At 35.7% G+C, this 24,945-nt stretch overlaps 1 protein-coding gene across 4 annotated transcripts in view; it reads right to left on the bottom strand.

Moving 5' to 3' along the window:
• The window catches only part of pnt (ETS transcription factor pointed), a 114,253-nt gene that overhangs the window by 69,245 nt on the left and 20,063 nt on the right, over positions 1-24,945 (bottom strand). The window contains exon 1 of one of the 4 annotated variants that reach the window (XM_029315087.2): positions 19,819-20,067. The exons of the other annotated variants lie outside the window; for them this stretch is intronic. The gene's annotated coding sequence lies outside the window, so the exon portion shown is untranslated. Of the gene's footprint in view, positions 1-19,818; positions 20,068-24,945 lie in introns of those variants that run through there. 4 annotated transcript variants of the gene reach the window in all.

Here is a 24,945-nt window from a genome sequence, read left to right as displayed (position 1 = left end):
TTCGTGTACAAAAAATTACAGATTCTAAAATTGAAAGATCGCGCGGGACCAAACGTCGTAGATGAGTTTACTTTCAAATGCGCGATTATTTGCGAAAATATTCGAAAATACTGGTTATAAGGAACCTTGAGGAAGCTATAATTTCTTGGATCATTTTCGTTAGGTGGCAGCACGAGCCGACAGGATGTCCGAAATGAGTTCACGTGAAAAGCAAAGTAAGTTGAATGGAACAAAGTTGGTTCTATAAATTATAGAATCCACTCCTACTCTAAATCACTCGGATACCCTCATCCAATCAAATAAGCTTTGACAAAAAATATATAAAAAAATTATTGATCTTTGCAATGAGTCTCTTAGATATTTTATTGTTGGAATTTCGTGATGTCATTTAAGTGCAATTAGACTTTGGATTTTTTTATAAAATATTGACTTGAATTTATGTTCAAACACAAAGACAAAAATTTAAAACTTTTCTCAGGCAACGTAAAAAACAATTAACATCTTTAAGTAAACGTTCTTTGCACGTTGTTCAGGTAAGATATATATGAGAGCGCGCAGAGTTGACCTCCGATTCAACGCATGACATCCCTCCCGATCGGTAAGTCCTCCACAGACAGAACGAGAGGAGGATCATCGAGGATTGGACAAATGAGACTCCTCCCGCGTTATCTGCGTCCCAACCTGCACCCACGCATTGATTCACCAACATCGCTCGTCGCGGGTTATGCAAGAGCCAGCAAGAACGAAAACGCGGTCGTTGCAAAGGGAGAGGAAGCGAGATGCGGAGTTCTCCACATATATACATACACTTCTCCGTCACATCATCCATCTCCGAGCGACGGCAACCATGACCTCATCCCGGCCAACCCGTCTCTGACGGAGAGTTGCACAAACCGACGACGTTAGTGGGGTGGACGATGATGCGCAATCGCATTTTGCATTGCATCGCATTGAATTGCACTTATCGCGCGCGTTTTAAATGGTACATGCCGCAAAGTCCAATTATGTGATTTGAATCTCTGCCGATCGTGATCGTTCAATTCTGATATTACAGCTTCTGATGTATCGTACGGTGGTTGATTAAGATATTACGGTAATATCGCTAACAAAACATTTCTATTACTCGGAACGATTGAAAGGGCGAATAAAAAATAAGCGATCGTGGCGGGAAGATTTCTGCTTCGAAAGAGATGTAAAGAAAATCGATTATAGTTTTTACAGATCTCTCAGTCTTTAATGCACTTCTATTTTTCATTTATTTCAAGAAACTTGACTGGTCTCTGTTCAGATATTCCTGTTTAATATAATTCACGCCTGAATTATCTATTTTCAATAAGGCCCAGCAGACTCAATGAAAAAAATTCCCAGACTTTTTCAGATTTTTCAAGACCAGAAATTAATTTTTTTCCCTGACTTTGTATTATTTTTTCCAAATATATAATTTGCATATATCTATATAATAAATCAATTAAATGTTAAATCATAAAATCCTTGAGATATTTTTCAACAATGAGAAAAGGTTCCGAAGTTAAACCAAAAATTTAAATCAATTATACAATCTGCATTATGTACGATAATCGAAACAAAACATATATAAACTATTTAAATAATCACCTTTTTATTTATATTATATCAAAGTTTTTTAGTTTTGTCTCTATCAAACATATCGAAATAAAATAACACGACGATGAAAATATAAATTAACGAACACGCAGTAGATGAATCGATTTTTAACACAGAAAATTAGCGTGCTGGGAGTCAAGGAAAAGTTTATATTTATTTAATAAAAAGTTTCAAATTATTGAGACAAATATAGAATAATGTGAAAAAATCCAGATAAATAGTAAAATTTCCTGACTTTTTTCACTGACAACTCCAGATTTATAAAATTCCCTGACAATGTCCGATTTTCCCTGACCGCTAGACACCTTGTTTAATAAAAAATAGAAAAATAAAAGATCGCTGGACGAGATGTTTATTGAAATCGCGTAAGAAAATCTCTACGCGAGCTTAGAGCGAGTGCAGATGTCGAACTTTAAAAGCTCGTGTCGGTGACACGATCGGTACCGTTATACATGCCCGCCGGCAATCGGCCGTACAATCGGTAGTATCTCTTGTTGTTCCTATTCGCCGCTTGACCAGTTCCCGAGTAACTTCGAACCTGTTCCATGAGTGTGTGTGCTTCTACCTGTTGCGCGCTCTCGGTATCTAGATACGCGTCGAGACTTCTCGTAGCATCGCTCGCGGATGCACAGCGCGAAAACCCTTGTTACACGCACGAGTTCCCTCGACTTACGTAATTTTCATGCGTATTAAGACTCCATAATTATCCTCCCCTCCCATCAGATTTTTATTTTTTTTTTTATTTTACCTTTATTTTAGTCATACTTTTATTTCTCTCAATATAGAATAATTTTAATATTATAAAGTAAAACTAACGAGAGAAGGAAATCTTAACATGTACCACACGAGATCTGATATATATTAATATATCTATATCAAATTTCAAAAGAAATAAAATTGTTTTTGTACCATTACGCTATTTAAAATTTGCATCTAAAATGATAAAGTCCGCACTAATTTCTTGATCATTAGAAGTTGATTGAACCGATAATCTCGAAAAAAAAATCGGCCGATTTTGAGAGAAAGAGAGACCCCGGTATCTCTTTCCTGGCTCCACCCTAATTACCCAGCAAAGGGAACGCGAGTAACCATTCGAGCGGAGTGACGAATCGTTGATGAGAGCCGAAGTACCGAAAGTACTCTGTTCACCAATCCTCGACTTTTAATTAGCTTCTCGCGAAAGCGAGTCGTGGCCAAACGCAGATAGACACGCGAACGCACCTTACGCACGCATTTGCCCTGGCTCCGGGGCACGTCGTAAACGGACGCTGTCTTTAACATTTATTTCGTGTTTAATTAACCGCCCATTACCTTCCACTCACATTCTCGTTAACGATCGGCGAAATTAAATGTAAAAGAGGAGAAAAACTTGTTGTTGTGTGCGCGCGCGCGCGATTGATGCCCGGATATCTCGATATTTCGCGATAAAAGTTATTTCTCTCTCTCCCTTTCAGTCGCGTAAATGTTATATATAAAATATATCGAGAAAATGCAGTAAAATGAAATATATATTAATAGTAAATAATTGTATTTACAACGCTCTTGAGACGATAATTATTTCAAAGTGTTTATGTCTTGAGTTATATTATCAGAACAGGTTGCAGCAGTATTTAGATGGCTATATAAAGTGCAATTTCATACAAACGTATTAATTATTAAACTGAATAAAAATATAACGAAGATTTATCATTAAAAAGAAAATCTATTTGATTCTGAATTCATTAAATTTTTAAAAGATTATAACGTTTACATGTGTGCACTTTTTTCTACAGAAAGCTATCACACTCGTGCTATTAAATCTTGACACACTGTATTACAGTTTCGAATGCAAGTTGCATTCCTCTTGTTCAAGGGTATGCAATTACCGAATGCTGAGTCACATAGTTGTAAATGAGTTAAGTAGAAAAAAAAAAAAATCGACAACATTCTCGACAGCCGCTCGGAACCCGCTTTGCCTCTTTTCCCACCTTACAACTTCTCACTTTCGCAATTATCTCAGTATCTTGACGCAACTGATACGTAAGCGTAATTTTTCGAATCAACGTATTCCAAGTTAGCGCAAAATACTACTTTTAAATATTCGCGACATACAGCATCCCACGCGTATATAAAAAAAAAAACTGAAATTAATATAATTTACGATTTTTTTATCTTAGTCTGGCGATGAGAAAAATAATTAATCAATATACGTATTATAGAAATCCGAGAGGAACAACTGCGGAAGAAATTCTCGATCTTACACCGGCAACATGCGATGGGGTTCGGCGGCAAGAAGTCGCGTGGAGAAAGAGAGAAACGTAGGAAGAGATCTCTCGCGCGAGAGAGCAGGTGGAGCCCGGATGAAGAAGGGGTGGAAGAGAGAGGGGAGGGAAAGGGGGATGCGCGCGAGAGCAAACTCCGCGCGCTCTCGCTGACTTATAAATAAATCTCGATCGCGTGGCTCTTCTCCCCACCTAGCTCGCGCGCAGCATCCCGGTTCTCCTGCCACAACAACTTCTTCCGCGCTTCCACCTCGCTCGATTTCACCTGAAAACTCGCCTGCTACCGAGCGCATGTATGTATGTATGTATGTACATATATACGAGCGAATCGTCTCGATAACGCTTTCCTGTCTCGTCAATTAACGTGTAATTAACGAACCTATTAGCTACACGATATACGACTATTATTGCCGATCTAATGTTTCCTTCGGATCAGCGAATTGCGATAGACTTGACGAAGATGTCCCGGATATCTCTGATCGAATTTGCTGCGGATACTCTCGACATTATATAGTACTTGCATAAACGATCTGCGAGCTTCGCGATTAAATAAGTATAATGCGTCGATGTTATTAATTAATCTCTTGAATTAAATGAAAATGCATTATCAAGCCAGTCGCTGCAAATGAATCATATCTAATTGAAGAAATTAATTACAAGTGGTGGCAGTTTCAATCAGTAATATTTTTAAGTGTCTTATATTATGTACGAGATATATTTATAGCAGGATATTCTGTTAAAGAATTACTTGAATTTGATTACTAATTATATGTGTTTTCAGTCTAGGTACATGTGGAGATTTTTCTCACATATAGATATGTATAGTTATTATTACTGATTTTTAAGCAAACTCTTACTGTCATTAATCAGTGAAATATATAAGAGAAAGAGAGTAGAGTGTGAGTGTTTTCACTAAAAATCAAAAAAACACTCTTCGATAAAATTGTATGTCACCATTTTACATAAAATATTTTTATCGATTCAATTTAAGAGAGTATATATTTATCTATCGCGCTTTGAGTCGAGTGAATTTTCTGAAATAGTCAAAATACAGAGATTAGGTATCTGCGACGGTAATAAATGGATATGCACGTGAAGGAACTTTCGCGGAGAGCTACGGAATAAATAAATTGAAAGCCATAAGATCTTCATAACCGATAATGAATTCTGAAACGACTTGAGAGACTCGATATTAAGAACGGATGAATGCTCGGTAAGTACAATCATCATCATTATTTTCGATTGCAAACGGATCGCCGGGAAAACTCGTTTGCCGCGGTAAGTGTAACCCTCTTCCTCACGAAGGTTTGCATCAAGAGCGTTTTCTAGGAGCGTCCCTCTTCGTTCCACGATCATCTTTTACACCAGTCCGTTCCAACTCCGGCAGAAACCTGTTCGGCTTCCCTCTTCGCGCTTTTCCATCCGAGGCGATTTCTCTCTCCTTCTCTCTCAAGACGGAATCAATTATACATTTCGTTATTTTATTTGTTTATCCGATATCAAGGCGCCGACGTGTCCGTGGATCATCGATATATATATCTAGAACTTGAAAACCGGAGCGCAGGACAAAGTATATCGATCGTTGTAAGCGCCGACACGGTTTTGTAACAAATTCGTCTCTAATTGAGAAACCATGTTGCAGGACGATTCAAATTAGTCGCGATTAATGTCCGTTCGAAGGACCAGTCCCTGCGTGAGAAATGTCCACGGTTTGTAATTCATTTATTCTTTAATTTGCATATACGCGGCGCGCGTGTCAAAACTATACCCGCTCGAGATAAATGTTCGCATTACGAATTCATATACTTTATCAACGATAATGATATATATATACTTATTATTTATGTAACGGTAATGCAAAGCGGTCGCTTATAACGCGCGACGTTTCACACGATCTATTATAAACAACAGTTATAGGTACCAAAGAGACGTCTAACGGACAGATATAATGCTAAGAAAAACTTTAATCTAGGATGTCTTAACGATCTTACGCGACGTACGAAATGTGAACGAAAACTCTCTCGCGTTAGATGAGACGCCACTCGAGATCCGCCGAGAAAAAGGAAACCGGAGAAAGAAAGAGAGAGAGAGAGAGAGAGCAGCGAAGAAACAGAGGATGAAGATGAAGAGGAGGAAAAAAACGGAGTAGGAACTGGTCTAAGGATGGCAAATGTAAGAGGTAGAGTCGAGCGAGCAAATGGTGAAAGAAGCATAGCTTTCATCGCGGAAGAACCTATAAGTGCCAGATATTCTTTGAGTACCAGCTGTTACGTTCGGATGAATGAACGAAGATGGCATTCAGTAAAAAGATAGAGAACAGAAATTCAAATCAATGTGAGCAAATGAATAAATTGCATTCTGTAATTATTGTTACACGTAGCGTTTAGCAATAAAGTTTAAAGAAAAATTGTTAGATTAAAGTCATCGATACACGAAGAGGAAATATTAATATATACATAGTAAAATGAATCGAATATATTTTTTATCTTATTGTGGCAAATATTATATTAATCAGAGAAATTCTTATAAAATTCTTCCAATATTGTCCTACGATTACCATGATTTTCAAGGTAAATTCTAAGAGAAAATTCTCTATGTATCAACTTGTTCTTTTAACTGTTTTAAGTCGAAACACAAAGATATCATTTCATGAATATCTAATCATTGTGATTAAAAATTTTAGCATTTGATTGTAAAAAATACAGTATCAGAAAAAAAAACAAATTTAAAAACCTACGAGTGAAAAATTTAAAAACGATTCAGAAAAGATAGATGCATCGATGCAGGATCGAGAATGCAGGAGAAAAAGACGAAGATATAGCTGTGCTAGCTCATGCATTTCAGTTGCAAGTGTAAGAGATGGCTGACTGGTGCGTGCCGGTCGTGTGGCGAACAAGTCGTACGAAAGAGGAGGGATAAGAGGAAAAAGATGCGAGGAGGGAAGGAAGAGAGAGAGACGGGAAAACGGACGGATGGTAGTCAAAGCGCTGTCAACTGGTTCACTCGGCCACTCCTACGCATCAGCTGTTGGGACGATCACCGCGAAACCGCATCTCTTACGTAAGATGCTGCATGTCCGTTCGAACACGAACATCGGTATCGGCACATGCAAATCCGCGAATCAATTGTTCGACGACACGCAGGATTTGCGCGGAAATCATCACGGTCGATATGAAAATCTTTGTAATATTTCGATATAAAAATATTATCCATACACGATAAAATTTTAGAAAATTACATCTATCTAAAAATATATTTGATTGCGCCTTCTCGAAATCTGTTCTCCAACAGATGCCATTTGCAAAATTACTATGAGCAAATGTCATCATATTAATAAAAAAAACATATATAAAGAAATCTCTATTATTTTATTTTCTTCAACAATTTTTAAAGCGGTACTCACCTTGTATTTATGTTTTTAATTATCTACCTACAATAAAAGAAAAGATTCGAACGATCTTTATTTACGTTTCCGTCAACTCTAAAGGTTATTCTCACACATATTTTATAATTTGCACACATATAATTTTAATTATACATACTATGTTAACATACAGAGAACATATTTCTCAAGTCACATAATAAGTACGTAATGAGCAAACACGTAAGTAAATTTTTTTAATTTGCGCAAACTCTTGAAATAACAGACGTTTTACACCGATGCACGAATCTTTTTTTACCGATCTACCAACTAAAACTAGCGGTTAAATCCTTAATCCTTACAATCGCGAAAAATGGTGTGCATAAAAATGCGTCATATTTTAGACGGATATGATAACAAAACCGAGATTAAAAGAGAGGACCATATATATTGTAAAACTACTTGAGAAATATGCCACATGATAATTAAGCATGATAGTTAAAAACAGTAAAATGCTTAAAATATCAAATAATTTTGAGAACAATTTTAATGCTGCAATTAAAAATGTGCACATAAAACTCGTCCGATTTTTAGGTAGATAAATAGAAATGATATAAAGATAACCATCTCAAAAATCGATGATTTTGCCAATCCAAGCAGAAGATATTATCGAAGCTTTTAAATACGTAATAACTGAATTAATTATAAAGAAAATGGTTTTTTTTTAAGTTTTAAGAAAATGTTCATTTCAATTAAAAGATCGTCTTTTTATATCATACAAATTATGTAGATAGAAACAAAATAAATAGCACATTTTTCCAGGCGTTTTAAAATTTAAAATAACAAAGCCCAAGTGCTATATAAATGTTTGATAAAATCTAGAATTCCAAATCGAAATAATTCAGAAAATGTGCATGAATGTTTAAGATGATAATTGATTTTTAAAAAATGCAAATGCGTTACAGGATCTTTTAGATCCTGTTAAAATGTTTTTCTCGTAGATTTCTCATTGCGGATACTTTGTATAAGTATTTAACTGTGCGCCAGCGCAGCGTGCACTCAGCCTGCCGCACAACTCGTATATATTAATTTATGCAAATCGAATATCGACTTCATTATCGATTTATGGGATCAGTGCGAACATGTCAACGTGTATATCTACTCGTCTTATCGGCGCTTCTCTCCCCAAGAGCTGGCGTATCAGGTCTAGTGCCCACGCGCTGCTCTTATCGAAGACTCGTCGCACGACACGGTTGTTCGAGTCAATCGGAGCAAAAAAGGGCTTACGTTGGTTAAACCGGTTGGGAGAAAAAAAAATTATCGAGCAACGCGAGTTTAGATTTAGCTGCTAAAAGTGGATAATTTATTCAGCAAATGTCGTGCGAGGATAATCTGCATCGTTCATAATCTCGTCGTAAAAAAACTACGATCGTACGAAATTCACTTGAAAGATCAATATTTTATTAAATGTGTGCGAGTGTATGTTACGTGTGACACGAATATTCCAAGCATTAACTATACGTATATTTAGAGGAAGATTAGTGAAATGAGAAAAAAATATGTTACATACCGAGAGAGATTTAATCGAGTCGAGGCAGAAAACACAGTGTTTAATAAGCGAGTTTTTTGAAGAGAGCAACGCGATGACACATGGTGTGAACGCTCGAACTCGCGCGAATGACAACAAGACGACCGCGTGTAAACAACGGGCGCGCTAGACGCCGCAAAAAACAAACATTGAATTTTACGGGCTATTGTGTCATCATATATACGCGGTTGCCTCGTTGTCATTCACGCGGTGAGATTCGAGCGATGCTTCTCGCGTCGTCGTCGCGTTATTCCTAGAGAAGCGATCGTTTTGATAGAAGGTAAGCTATAACGGTACAAAGGGGAAAAAGACGATTATTATTCCCTACAACTGTTACTATTAACGATTACCACTCTGAACAATTGATTGTCTCTCGCGATAAATGACGCGTAAGAATATCGCGGTGATTTACATATCTCGAGGCATTTATCTCGTATAGTACAAATTTCTGTGGAAAAGAGAATCGACTGGGAAAATAATACTGCGAGAATATAAATATCTAACAGCTGGAAAGTTAGGAAAAATTTAAGCCAATATTAGATTTTTATTTGAATATTTCTTCAAAATCTTATAGATAAAGAATAAGAGAGATTAAGATATCTTCCCACAAAACATTCAAGAATTAACACATAATTGTGAAAAAGTGGTAAAAGGAAATACAGTCATTATTGAGAATAAATAGAGCGGATTGCAAGGAAAATGAATTCTGCAACGTAAAAGTAGAGATACAATCGATAGATCAGAATCACCGGGAATAGAACGGGTTTTTAAGAAAGGAAAATCTCGTTTGCTGTTCTAAACACACATTAATCACTGAATAATATGGTAATTATCGCAATCAGTAGAACGTGAATTACGTTTGTCAATGAGATAACGAACACATATATAGCACAAGACATAAATATGTATGTGTGTACACATAAATATGCCAGTGTTTAACATGTCAACACAAACCGTAATAATGTTTAATACGGAATAAACGAAATAGGAAACTAATATTTAAATAATCATAAATAAAGATTCGCGACTTCCACGACTTCGTTTCGAATTATTTATCTAACACGAATGAGGCGTTTGTATATTAACAATGATGATGAATGACAAGACCATGGAATATCTATAATTAACGCGACAGAACTCTCGCAAAAGTCGCACGATACGCGGGAAGCGAGACATTTGCTCCTTCCGGGATTAAGTCGTTACGTTCGATTAAGAGGTTTCATTTCGAGGCCTTTATGGGGAAATTCCCGATTATTAATTTACAAGCGTGTGAATGACATGGGTCGGGGAAGTGCGCGTTTCCAGTATCCGCGCCGTTGAGAAAATCGACGCTCCTCGAGAGGAAGAGAGAAGAAACATCGGTTTACATCAGTGATATCCCCTCGTAAAGGATGGCCACGCGAGAAAGGGCGAGTCACACGCATGTATCTAGTAGCCGCGAGTATATAGTAGCCGAGCTAGCGCGGCTAGTTTTTCCCGGAGTGTATCGTCGGAGAGAGGATGAATGAACCCAGCAATTTGTTAGGAGCGCGAGGACCGAGAAACGCGCTGCTGCTACTCAGTCTCCATTATCTCCGCAATCTTTCTCTTTCTCTCTCTCTCTTTCTTGCCGAGAGACCAGAAGTTGCGGTCGAATGGAAGGCGAGCAGCAGCCTCCGGGCTTCGGAGCTCTTCGACCATAATGCGGCATAGAAAGAAGAGGATTCTATAATGCAAGATACGGCACGTAATAAAACCCGGGAAGAAACGCACGCCTCGGAAGTGCACGCGCGTGCATCGCGCGCTTCCTCTTCTCTCTCTACCGAGAGTCCCGACAGAGTTGCGTTCGCCACTTTGGAAGACGTATTATAAGAGAGAGAGGATCGCGCTCTGCAATTAATTCGTAATTTATTACCCCGGACTTTGGTATCTACCACGGTAACGCGCGATACTACTGCTGGATTAACGATTTAGCCGATTTATTTAATTACCCTTTCATCCGAGGCTCGTCACTCACGCGCAATTACGCACAATAAAATGTGTGTGTATGCTGCGAAAGATTTTTTTAATAATAGTACTTTTTTCTATGATAAATGAAGTCTCTCTTGGAAATTTTAATCTTTAACATATGAGTTTAATAAGTGAGTTTAAATTTGAATGTTAATAAAAAGGTAACTGTTTGAATTATTATGCATATTGATGTTAGTAATAATATAAGTATACAATTGCAACGTGCTATCGATGCATGATTCATGTATATTATTAAAAGTACGCCACAACTCGTTGAGTTAAGATTGAGTAAAGACTCGAGTGTTCTACAGAAATATATTTTTATCTGCCTAGCAAATATATCCAACACATCTGTGTACGATATATCTTATACTTGATATATTTTTGATTGTATTTTTGACATTTAAACATATATTGATATAATATCAAAATAGATGAATAATTAAGTGCATGTACGTAGAGAGAATTTTCTCTTAGAATTTACCCTGAAAATCATGATAATCATGAGACAATATGGTATTGGAAAAATTTTATTAGAATTTCTCTAATTAATATTTACACCACAATAAAAAATATTAATATCCACAATGAGATATATAAAATATGTTCAATTAATTGTAATATTTTTTATTGTGGTAAATATTAAGAGAAACTCTTACAAAATTGCCTAATCTAAATATATTTGTTCTTATAAATTCTTCCAAAATACCATTTTGTCCCACGATTACCATAATTTTCAGGCTAAATTCTAAGAGAAAATTGTCTCCGTGTAAGAGAAAAAAATAGAATTCTCCATTTTCATGTAATCGTTTTGATTTCATTTACATTTTACTCCGTTTCAAAATTCGCGAAGCCTAATAAATTATTAAAATATACTCATTATTTAATATCAATTATATATTGCTTTTTTAGTGTGTAATAAATTTTTTATGGATATGTTCGTCGACTTTTACACTGTTTTTCTTTTACATATGCCGCGATCCCTCATCATACGGCAGAGTAGGCTCCACTTTCGTTCGGTTTAACTCTTTTTTTTTTTCCCTCTTTTTCCTCCTGAAACTAAACGTCGATTCTGCCGTATAATTTGCGGGTATAGAAAATGCGAAGGAGAGAGCGAGCGCAGGCTCTCTTAGAGATCGCGCGCAGGCTGGATTTAAGAGGTAGGGCAAGCTCGTAACGTATAAAGGGCGCAAGATAATCAATTACCCCGGCTACCGTCTTCCCGAGAGCAATAACATCGGCCGGCTGTTGCCCGTTTCAGGTCGTGTACCTGTTGCAACCGCGCGCGCGTATATTTAATAGCATCCCCCTAATCGGCTACGCCCGATCGTAAGGAAGAGATCTCCGCCCTCTTGTGCTTTTTCCGAAGAACGAGATACATTCGAACGATCTCGATCTCATTTTTCCGCGCTTCGATATGGTATTCAGGATTTTTTGTCCTTCAAGATCATTCCAAATGTTTAAGGAAAATGTCCAGGGAAATGGAACAGTATTTTATTAAATTGATGGTGGGAATTTTAAATTGAAACATCAAGTAACGCTTGGGATGCTGTAGCATCCCGGATTACTTATTTAAGGATAATCGCCACCGTACGTATAAAATTCTCGCTGTAAATTAAATTGTTTCTGCAAATTGTATAGTGTTCTTAATCGCATGTCTTACATGTCTAAAAATATCGTATACCTGTCACTATTCTGTATAAATTAAAGACTCAAGGTAAAATATCGCTCTATTTAAGCGAAGGGAAAAAAAATCAAGCGACACAGAATACAATTATTAAACATACTTATCTGATTATGATCTCATTAAAAAATTGTACGATCGTAAAGATTGAATCTCGATGCAGAGAATGTATACCTACTTTAATCGTATATAAAAGAACGCGATTCGATCAGCGCACATTTTGTTGTATCCCAAATCACGGAGGAAGGATTTTCAAGATTTCTCGCATCCCATTGCAACTTTCTCAATTCCCTCTCTCTTTCGATAGTACATCGGCAAACATAATAATACGAGGAACAAGGAGGGTGTAAAAGAAAAAGGACGGAGAAACGAGAGTTCACGTCCCGATATATTAAGCTGGATATTCCGCGGCGGACGTTAAGAGGCTCGAAATGGCGAATAAATGTTCGATCGTAAAACGACCGGCGCGGTGAGCCGTATCTTCTAAGGGGTAATAGCGCGTGTGATACGCAACGAACGCGCGTGTAGTCTTGACCGTTCCTCTGTCTACCTTCCCTACCTGCAGCCTCTCTTTCCCGGTCTCGCGTTTCTCGCGATAATATAGCCGTGTATCCGAGCGATGTAGCGGAGCTACCGAGTACAGCTGCGAAATATATGCTGTTATTATACGGAATGGAAAACGCGCCGCGCTATATAATCGAGCGCTAAACTCTTTTGTCCGCGTCGGAGTCTCTCTGCTTTTTTTCCCGCGATAATAAAATTAGATCTAACTATGTGAGCAGTAACAGACAATAGATTCTATTTCATTATTTTTTCATACAGCAACAAAAATATATCGAAAACAGACGTACGATTGTTATTTCTTATAGTTTTGCGGTAGTCGTCGATTTTAATTGTGGCGTTAATTATTTTATTAAAAGAGTCCTTAAATTTCTTACATGTTTTTACCGTCTACTCAATGTCTATTCACAATTTCGTCTCTTACGAACTTCCTATACTCGGACCTTCAACGGATGCAACATTATCATATTTTGTTCGTTTCAAATTAGAGAAAATTAATTATTTTATTTTACTTTCTTTACATTTTTATATATTTCTACGCATCGTTCATTTTTTTTCTGCATTCGCGTTTCATTCGACTAAAAGAGTCCTTAAATTTCTTACATGTTTCTACTCAATGTCTATTCACAATTTCGTCTCTTACGAACTTCCTATACTCGGACCTTCAACGGATGCAACATTATCATATTTTGTTCGTTTCAAATTAGAGAAAATTAATTATTTTATTTTACTTTCTTTACATTTTTATATATTTCTACGCATCGTTCATTTTTTTCTGCATTCGCGTTTCATTCGACTAAAAGAGTCCTTAAATTTCTTACATGTTTCTACTCAATGTCTATTCACAATTTCGTCTCTTATACGAACTTCCTATACTCGGACCTTCAACGGATGCAACATTATCATATTTATTCGTTTCAAATTAGAGAAAATTAATTATTTTATTTTACTTTCTTTACATTTTTATATATTTCTACGCATCGTTCATTTTTTTTTGCATTCGCGTTTCATTCGACTAAAAGAGTCCTTAAATTTCTTACATGTTTCTACTCAATGTCTATTCACAATTTCGTCTCTTACGAACTTCCTATACTACGGACCTTCAACGGATGCAACATTATCATATTTTATTCGTTTCAAATTAGAGAAAATTAATTATTTTACTTTCTTTACATTTTTATATATTTCTACGCATCGTTCATTTTTTTTCTGCATTCGCGTTTCATTCGACTAAAAGAGTCCTTAAATTTCTTACATGTTTCTACTCAATGTCTATTCACAATTTCGTCTCTTACGAACTTCCTATACTCGGACCTTCAACGGATGCAACATTATCATATTTTGTTCGTTTCAAATTAGAGAAAATTAATTATTTTATTTTACTTTCTTTACATTTTTATATATTTCTACGCATCGTTCATTTTTTTCTGCATTCGCGTTTCATTCGACTAAAAGAGTCCTTAAATTTCTTACATGTTTCTACTCAATGTCTATTCACAATTTCGTCTCTTATACGAACTTCCTATACTACGGACCTTCAACGGATGCAACATTATCATATTTTGTTCGTTTCAAATTAGAGAAAATTAATTATTTTATTTTACTTATTTACATTTTTATATATTTCTACGCATCGTTCATTTTTTTTTGCATTCGCGTTTCATTCGACTAAAAGAGTCCTTAAATTTCTTACATGTTTCTACTCAATGTCTATTCACAATTTCGTCTCTTACGAACTTCCTATACTCGGACCTTCAACGGATGCAACATTATCATATTTTATTCGTTTCAAATTAGAGAAACGCAAAGAGCAAAGATAAAGGGGAACAGACGCATGTGAGAGACGTAAGAGGAGATGGTACGATAGAACGAAACGAAGACGAAGTAGAAACGAGCTACGAGGGCTAAAGAGAAGAGCAGGAGGAGAAAGGGGAAGGGACGAGGAATACCCTCGGGCTCGGCAGCATGATTACGAGCCGCAATTATGTCTCCGCCGGCTGCCGGCCACGTAGAGGTCGTCGGGTACAGTAGATCACGAAAGTTTCTTGGACGATCTCCAAAATCATTTGCTCATTTTTTTGTCTACATTACACAGAGAGAATTTTCTCTTGGAACTTACCCCGAAAATCATAGTATTCGCGAGACAATATGGTACTGGAAGAATTTTATAAGTCTCTCTGATTAATATTTGCCACAATAACAAAATTAATACGTAGTAAAATTAATCCAATATATTTTATATCCTATTGTGGTAAATATTTAATCAGAGAAACTCTTATAAAATTCTTTTCAGAGTAAATTCTACATATAAGAGAAAATTCTCTCTGCGTTAGAATTAATTAAGAGGCATCTATTTTTCAACAATTTAAATATTTTTCACGATGATGAAGGAAGGTTTCCTCGAACTTACCCCGAAAATCATAGTATTCGTGAGACAATATGGTACTGGAAGAATTTTATAAGTCTCTCTGATTAATATTTGCCACAATAACAAAATTAATACATAGTAAAATTAATCCAATATAATTTATATCCTATTGTGATAAATATTTAATCAGAGAAACTCTTATAAAATTCTTTTCATGATTTATCATGATTTTCAGGGTAAATTCTACATAAGAGAAAATTCTCTCTGCGTTAGAATTAATTAAGAGGCATCTATTTTTCAACAATTTAAATATTTTTCATGATGATGTCTCTCTGATTAATATTTGCCACAATAACAAAATTAATACATAGTAAAATTAATCCAATATATTTTCTATCTTAATTGTGGTAAATATTTAATCAGAGAAACTCTTATAAAATTCTTTTCATGATTTATCACGATTTTCAGGGTAAATTCTACATAAGAGAAAATTCTCTCTGCGTTAGAATTAATTAAGAGGCATCTATTTTTCAACAATTAAAATATTTTTCACGATGATGAAGGAAGGTTTCCTCGCGTCTCTTTTTCAAGAATGTAAAAACATTACAGTATTTTAGAATATAGACAGAAAAAATCTGTTAAATACATATATGTGTATTGGACTTGTTCTTATTATACAATGCTTATGAAATTTTAAGAGTTTGAGAAGAGTGCGCAAGAGAGAAAGAGAGAGGATGTTAAAAAGTCGCGCACTGTATGATTCACACTTCCTCTCACTTCATCTTACGCTATTAATTCCTCCCGTCTAGTCGACAGGAAGTAGTTGATCTTATGCTTAATCACGATACCCTGGGAGACGGAAGTTTCTTTCCCACAATCTGATTCGATTTACCCGCCTATGTTTCTATGCATTTGATTTACAGTTTTCTGACAAAATAAACACGATCGTTTTAAACGTGAAAAACATTAACGTTACATGTTACGAGGGTTTATAAATTTTCTTCATATTTCATTTCCTTATATATACAGGGTGTCCGGTAACTAACGGACCAATGATTAAGGACGGATTCTCTGGCCAATTTGGAGACGATTTTTCCTTAGCAAAAATGTTGAGAAGTCAATAATTTTCGAGTTAAAAGTCTAACATAATTACATTCTTCAGTTAATTTCAAGTTGAGTTTACTATAATAAAATTTTAATTTGAGGCTTAGTTATAAAGATATACATAATGACAAATATTGGAAAAGTTGTAAAAAATGATGACCTTTTTCGCTGAGGAAAAATCGTTCCCAAATTGACCAAAGAATCCATTTGTAATCGTTACCGTCCGTCAGTTACCGGACACCCTGTATAATCCAAGAGATCTCGGGCAAAACATGTGGTGTTATCGGGAGATTTACATCTACAAAAACATTTTCGGAGGTTCGCGTTGACCAATGTTCCTCCATCTCCGGACAAACATCGCTCTTTCGGTATTTTTCACCGATAAAATGACAGCAGAGCTTGTAGCAGCCACTGTACCGAACGTAGATCCCGGGAAAGGGTCGGGGAAAGAGAAAAGAGAGAGAGAGAGAGAGTGGCCGCGAGCAGGTAAAACGAAGCAACGTGAGGAACAGACCTGCAGGGAGACGAGCAGATGGCGAAGAAAGGGAAGAACTGCTACGTAAAGATGGTACGAGAGAGAAAGAAGGAGGAGAGTACCCGATCGCGGAAAAAAAATACATTGAACCGGAATAAAAAAAAAAAAATAAGCGAGAGAGACACGGAGGTTGGCGCACATGATGTTGATCACGAAGTGAGAGAAAGCTACGTGGAATTTTGACAACAAAACAGAGAATCGCCGGACGGAGAAATTACGGGATGGAATAGGATCATGAAGATAGACGGATAAACAAGTATACGGTGGAATTACAGGGAGAGAGGGAACGAGAGGACCCTGATGAAGAAAAAAAGAGAGAGAGAGAGAAGTGTGTAAGAGGGCGAGATGGGGAAGAGCGGAAGGAGAAGCGAGAGGGAAGTTAAGTACAGAGAAATGAGTGCATGCGGTACAACAAGAAGGAGGAACGATTAGGGAAAAGAGAGTAAAAGAAGAGAGAGAGAGAGAGAGAGCTGAGGCCTAGAGTGAGGAATTGCGGGAGCGGAAGAAGAGGAGGTAGAAACAGGTGCTAGAGAGACCCGAAGGAGCGAGAGAGAGAGAGAGAGAGACGTCGCGTACACGAGAGAGACCGAGAGAGACCGGACAAGAAAAGATAAACCGACCGGCTAACATGTGCCAGGAGAACGGCGAGGGGTGCGAGGGGGAGGGGATGGGGAAAGAACGGTGGGGTAGAACGGACCCACCGTGAGGCACGTTCCCACGATCTCATGAATGAACTCGCGTGGCTACTCGCCTCCGTGGTGGGGTACGCGCTCACCTTGCCTCGCCGTCGTCTTTCATCCTTCTGCTCGCCGTCTTGCTGCAGCGAAAGAGACGAGGGCGATGTGGACGACGAGAGAACAGAGCCAATGAGAACTGAATTTCGAACGTTGCAATGTCGCGGGGTGAAGAACCCCGAATCGAACGAGAATCGATGTCGGTTGAACAAGAAAAAAAAATGGAACGTGTTTAAAAATTCGATTTTTAATAAATATCGAATTGTATGAATTTACAAAAGACATATTCATAATTACGTCAAGAGAGATGTATTGATACATATGGGCAGTTTTTTGTAAAATATTTTTGTACACGGAGGAAATTTTCCCTTAGAATTTACTCCGAAAATTATGATAATCGTGAGACAATATGGTATTGGAGGAATTTTATAAGTTTCTTTGATGAATATTTATAGCATAATAAAAATATTAATATGCAGATAGGAAAATTAATCCAACGTATTTTATATTTTATTGTGAGGTATAAATATTAACCAGAGAAACTTATAAAATTCTTTCAATACCACATTATTTCACGATTACTGATTTTGAAGGTAAATTTTAAGAGAAAAATTGCGTTCATAGAAACATGTATATTAACACAAATGGTCAGCATTTTAAAAATCAAATATTTCTACACGAAAAGAATTTTCTCTTAGAATTTACTCTGAAAATCATAATAATCGTGGGACAATATAATACTGGAAGAATTTTATAAGAGTTTTTCTGATTAATATTTACCACAATAAAAATATTAATATGTACTTAATAAAATTAATCGAACATATATTATATTTTATTATGGTAGATAATATTTTATTGTGGTAAATATTAATTAGAGAAACTCTAATAAAATTCTTCCAATATCACATTGTCCCACGATTACTATGATTTTGAGGGCAAATTTTAAGAGAAAAATTGCGTTCATAGAAACATGTATATTAACACAAATGGTCAGCATTTTAAAAATCAAATATTTCTACACGAAAAGAATTTTCTCTTAGAATTTACTCTGAAAATCATAATAATCGTGGGACAATATAATACTGGAAGAATTTTATGAGTTTTTCTGATTAATATTTACCACAATAAAAATATTAATATGTACTTAATAAAATTAATCGAACATATTTTATATTTTATTATGGTAGATAATATTTTATTGTGGTAAATATTAATTAGAAAAACTCTAATAAAATTCTTCCAATATCACATTGTCCCACGATTACTATGATTTTGAGGGTAAATTTTAAGAGAAAAATTGCGTTCATAGAAATATGTATATTAACACAAATGATCAGCATTTTAAAAATCAAATATTTATACACACAGAATTTGCTCTTAGAATTTACCCTGAAAATCATGGTAATCGTGAGACAGTATGGTATTGTAAGAATTTTATGAGTTTCTCTGATTAATATTTACCACAGTAAAAATATTAATACGTACAAAATTAATCGAATATATTTTATATCTTATTGTGGTAGATATTAATATTTTTATTGTGGTATAAATGTTTTTATCAGAAAGTTTTATAAAATTCTTTCAATATCATATTGTCCCGATTACTATGATTTTCAGAGTAAATCCTAAGAGAAAAATATATGCATAAACATTAATTTTATATACACATTATATATAAACAAAATTATGTCTTATATTCTCATTTAAAGAGAATACAAATAATAGTGTCAAAAGATAAATACAGAGTCAATCAAATGTATGAGAGAGAAATTGACTCATCAGTATCGTCAATATACATATATAATATGCTTTTAAATTCGCAACATTTCACATAGGAAATAATATAAAGTATTCAAATGAAATACTTTCCATCCACGACAAATATAAATTTCCCGTTTCGAGTTTCAAAGTAGTCATGGTTGCAACTTCAACTCTACGAGAGTTTCGATTATCCATCAGACAAAATACGAGTCTGACATCGAGTCAAATATCTAATATAACCTTTACCTTGAATCTAACGCCGATTTATCAATTCGGGAAGCCATTTCGGTAACCTCGCTGCTTCGACTCGGAACCGTTACGAGCCAATAATTGCCGATACCAGATCGTTGCCGTCGAGAGTCGATCGAGATAAACCAGCTTGTCGAATCACGTGAGAAAACAGGAAAGGCAAGGAGGCATCTCGCCTCGATTACGAGTTCCTGGTCCACCCTCTTTCGCTCTCCCGGCTTCTCGTGAATGAAGCCGGGAGTCGCGTGGCGCCTCGTGACGTCACAACCTGTTGCCATCCACTGTCCTTCTCTGCTATCGCTCTCCCTCCTTTAACCTTTCCGTGGACGCGCGCGGATGTTGCTTCTCCCGAGTCACGCACGGAAGATGGCACTTGCGTTCATAAATCAAAATCATCTTTCCGACACAATCGCGAGAACGACACAAGAGAGCTTCGATTCGTCAGTTTTGTCAGCGTTCCCGCGAATATCGCGATAACGTATCGAAAAACGACACCAAAAACACTGTTCACTGCTTAATTTATATCGTAAACCCGATAAAACTTCGGAGCCAAATTCAACAAGTCTTCCAGATGAACCGGCGGTTAAAGACAGAGTAGCCAAAACAAAGCATTCGTGCCGTGAATTTTCACGTCATTGGTCACCCTGCTAAAAGTTTAACTGGCGCATGGCGGTTCGTTTAACTGCACTTCGTGAAATTGACTTTTATAATCGTCTGTTTGGCGAAAAATATTAAAATATTAAAATTATTGCTACAAAAACGATAACTTGTTTACGACACTCTGAGGAATAATCGACCCAAAACTTTCGTCGCACCCGAGAAGTATCCTACTTTATCCACGGCAGTTAAATCGCGCGAATTGTATCCCACGTGGCTCTACCTATCGGTAATTCATCGAAGTCGAGATGACGTCATCCGGTAAACGCAGGCCGATAGAGGTAGACACCCGTACTCGAGTCGGTCCTCATTCACTCTTATTCATGCGACGCATCAATGGCAGCGCTTTTTATTTTTTCACGATATTATCTTTAATCTCGCTCGATACACAACCATCTCGCGAGTCCCACCAGTTCAATTATAAACTAAGCGCCGTTTCGAGACAGTGCGACGTAAAGCGAGAGACGTCTTTTTTATATTAAATTCATAAAACAGATATTTATCAATGTAGAAAAAAATAATCTATATTATAGTAAATATAATAATTCATATTATATTAAATATAATAATTCATGTTATATTAAATAATAATAATCCATATTATATTAATATTATAATTAAATTTGCGCGATCTCGAGTAATTCTTTGAAGAGAGATAAAAAAAATAAAGAGTAAATAAAACTTTTTCCGATCCAATTAATCCGACTCAATATATGACAGAAATATATATAGAAATAGAACCTGATAATCAGATAACTTTTCTAATTTTGCAATCAAAAGTTCACGGAGAATATTTAGGGGATAGTCTGAATTATGTCTATGCGCTGTCTTTTTTTTATGCAATTGAATCGCGTTAAGTGCCATTGACGTTCTCAATTAATGACATTATTTTGCGAGAAGCTATCGGATTTTCTCTCGACAACAACAAGATCAATATACACGTTGTATCGGTTGTTGTCGGAGAAAAGATAAAACGAAAGCCATTTCAATCGTGAGGTCAACATCGATTCGTACAAACAACGGACAATATCGAACGAGAGAAACAGACGAGAATCTCGTTTAAATCGTTATTATATTTTTATCATTCGCTCTTCGCGCTCAAGACAGCGCGTTTATTGGTTCAATTGGTATTTAACCGTTTAAATTCACGTAAAAATAGAAAGATAAGAGAGAGAAGGCATAATAAAGTTTATAATCGAGTCTTTTCTTGAGACTCTTCATGATTTATCGTATAAATAGGTTCTTTTCTCGTAAATAAAAAAAAAACAGTGTACGATGGTATAGAAACATCCACTCAGGTGTGAAAAATGATAAAGAATTTACAAATATATTTCGCAGCAAATATAATATGAAATGAATAAATAATTTTAAATAAATAAATTCCGTTTCCTCGCAGCATACAAAGCATTCGACAGAAATTTATATTCGGGGAAAAACGCGGTGAAAACCTCTCGAGACATTTTTGAGATGATAGGAAACATGCATTCATGCGTGAAAAATGATAAAGAATATACAAATACATTTTGCAGCAAATATAACATAAAATGAATAAATAATTCTATATATAAATTCCGTCTTTTCACACAGAAAAATATCATTCTACATCCAAGAAAACAAATTACTTATTTTATTTTACTTTGTTTAAGGAATAGTTTTCTTTGACAAAGAATATTTTCTCAATAATAGTTTTAAAATATTCTTGCCATAAGTATTAAAAAAGCTCAGCATCTTGTATTCAAAAGAAGAATCTATTCTTTTTTCAAGAACATTATAAAACTTCATTAAAGCAAAGCTTCCATAGATTCTATATGATAAGAATACCGAATTTTTGTATCAATTGAATACTCTTGTTTGAAGTACTAAACTTGCTAAGATCTATAAATATATATATAGAATAATATTTATTTGCAGGTAGTATATATTTTTCTGTGTGTTCGTTGAATACCGAAGCATTTGACAGGAATTTATATTCGGGGAAAAACGCGGTGGAAATCTCTCGAGACATTTTCGTCGAAAGGACCGACCGGTCGTTCTCAAGATTGCCTTTGAGGACCGCAGCATCTGTTACAAAAGAAAGGCCAGGCAGTCGACGTTCGGTCGGTCCATCCAGAAAGGGAGGGTTTGTTTCAAACTGAAAATCGCCATCGCCGACGATCGAGGACGTGAGAACCGTATCTGCGTCTGGTCTCTCGGTTGGTAGGTAGGTATAACCAAAGCGAAGAGAGAAAGAGGGAAGAAGCCGATGGCACGAAGACGTAGCGAGAGAAGGAGAGAAGCTCGACCGCACGCACAGCTGCGGTTACGCATTTCGCGCGATGTACACTAAGTGTCATAAATGCTTCTCCGCGGCGAAAATTGGACATTTCTATTTAGATATTTATATAAAAAAGTCATAAAAAATGATGGAGTTAACACGCGCGCGGAGAACTCATTTGACAGCTGATAATTTCTTTTATATATATATATACGAAGAGAAACCTGCGATGCATTGTTTAAAATTTAATTGAAAATATGAATTATTTCATATTATACACGGAGAGAATTTTCTCTTACAATTAGAATTTATCTTGAAAATCATGGTAATCGCAGGACAATATATGGTATTGGAAGAATTTTATAAAATAATTCAATATAAGAATTTCTCGGAGTATTTACCACAATAAAAAATATTAATACGTACGTAATAAATTTTACTATGTACAAAAGTGTCATAAATGCTTCTCCGCGGCGAAAATTGGACATTTCTATTTAGATATTTATATAAAAAAGTCATAAAAAATGATGGAGTTAACACGCGCGCGGAGAACTCATTTGACAGCTACCAATTTCTTTTATATATATATGAAAAGAAACCTGCGATGCATTGTTTAAAATTTAATTGAAAATATGAATTATTTCATATTATACACGGAGAGAATTTTCTCTTATTATTAGAATTCTTACAATTAGAATTTATCTTGAAAATCATAGTAATCGCAGAACAATATATGGTATTGGAAGAATTTTATAAAGTAGTTTAATAAGAATTTCTCGGAATATTTACCACAATAAAAAATATTAATACGTACGTAATAAATTTTACTATGTATACCATAAAAGTGTCATAAATGCTTCTCTTCTATTTAAATATTTATATAAAAAAAGTAAGAAAAAATGATGGAGTTAACACGCGCGCGAAGAAATCATTTGACAGCTAGCGATTTCTTTTGTATATGAGAGAGAGAAACTGCGTTGCATTGTTTAAAATTGAATTGAATAATCGATTGAAAAAAAAAAAAATTATTTCATATTATACACGTGCGCAGAGAATTTTCTCTTAGAATTTACCCTGAAAATCAAGATAATTATAGAACAGTATATGGTATTGGAAGAATTTTATAAAATAATTTAATAAGAATTTCTCTGAATATTTAAAAATATTAATACGTACGTAATAAAATTAATCAAACATATTTTATATCTTATTGTGGTTACCATGATTTTCAGAGTGAATTTTAAGAGAAAATTCTCTCTGTGTATATACATGTTTATTATATATTTTATATACAATACATTTATAATAGATTAACGAGAAGAGAGATAAAGATATTAAATGCTGTCTTTCGCAAGTGGAATTTTACCTCGGGCGGTCTATTTATAAAGATATACGCGTTCGGAGAAAGATACACGAAATAAATCATTTGTGGCGCCTAATGTATATCGACTAGCCGGTGACTTTTCTCGTTCTTCCTTCGCTCTTTTATCGAAAGAAGTCTCCCATTCACCATCTTACGTATATTTCCAATACAGGTGCAAGGTTTCACGCTGGCAAAGTATCTCTCCTTTCTACATCCCTCTGCCTCATTCGACTCTCTTTTTCCCTGACAACGCCAAACGAATTCAGATTTGAACATTGAACTCGCACGTCACAACTTTATTTTTTCAATCCCTTCTCACCGTCCCACCCCTCTTCGAAGATCTCTCGGAGTATTTATTGATTGAATTTGACGAACTGGCTAGGATGACAACAATCATAAAGTCGGCGTGGGAGTCATTATAACGGAAGAAAAAATTTGTGCGAGAGATTTCAAATCACGTAATTTCGAGATGAATTTTTCACATGTATTTGTTTAAATTAATATACGTGTAAAGAGAGAATATTTATAAAAGATTGAATATTATAGGAAAAAAATTCAGAGAGAGAGAGAGAGAGAGAGAGAGAGAGAGGTTTTATTTGTTTATTCTCTCAAATGCCTCGCATAAAAATTTATGTAAATTTTCTCTGTTTGACTTGGAGATATTGTATATGTGGTGATGTCGATTAATGCACAGAGGCACGAGACAAAAAGATAAGGACGTACGCAGGGCGGGACCTTTCAGAAAGTCGGAGCACGTAATTTAACGAGCTTCGATCATCCGGTGTCGATTGTGGAATAAATAGGAAAGACACGTTGACTCGCGTACTCTCGGGACCGACGACAGATTTTT

This window comes from Nylanderia fulva, unplaced genomic scaffold (assembly GCF_048542155.1).
Source record: "Nylanderia fulva isolate GAGA-0341 unplaced genomic scaffold, ASM4854215v1 Scaffold16, whole genome shotgun sequence".
In the NCBI taxonomy this organism is placed as follows: domain Eukaryota; kingdom Metazoa; phylum Arthropoda; class Insecta; order Hymenoptera; family Formicidae; genus Nylanderia; species Nylanderia fulva.
This window is presented reverse-complemented; position numbering and strand designations above follow the sequence as displayed.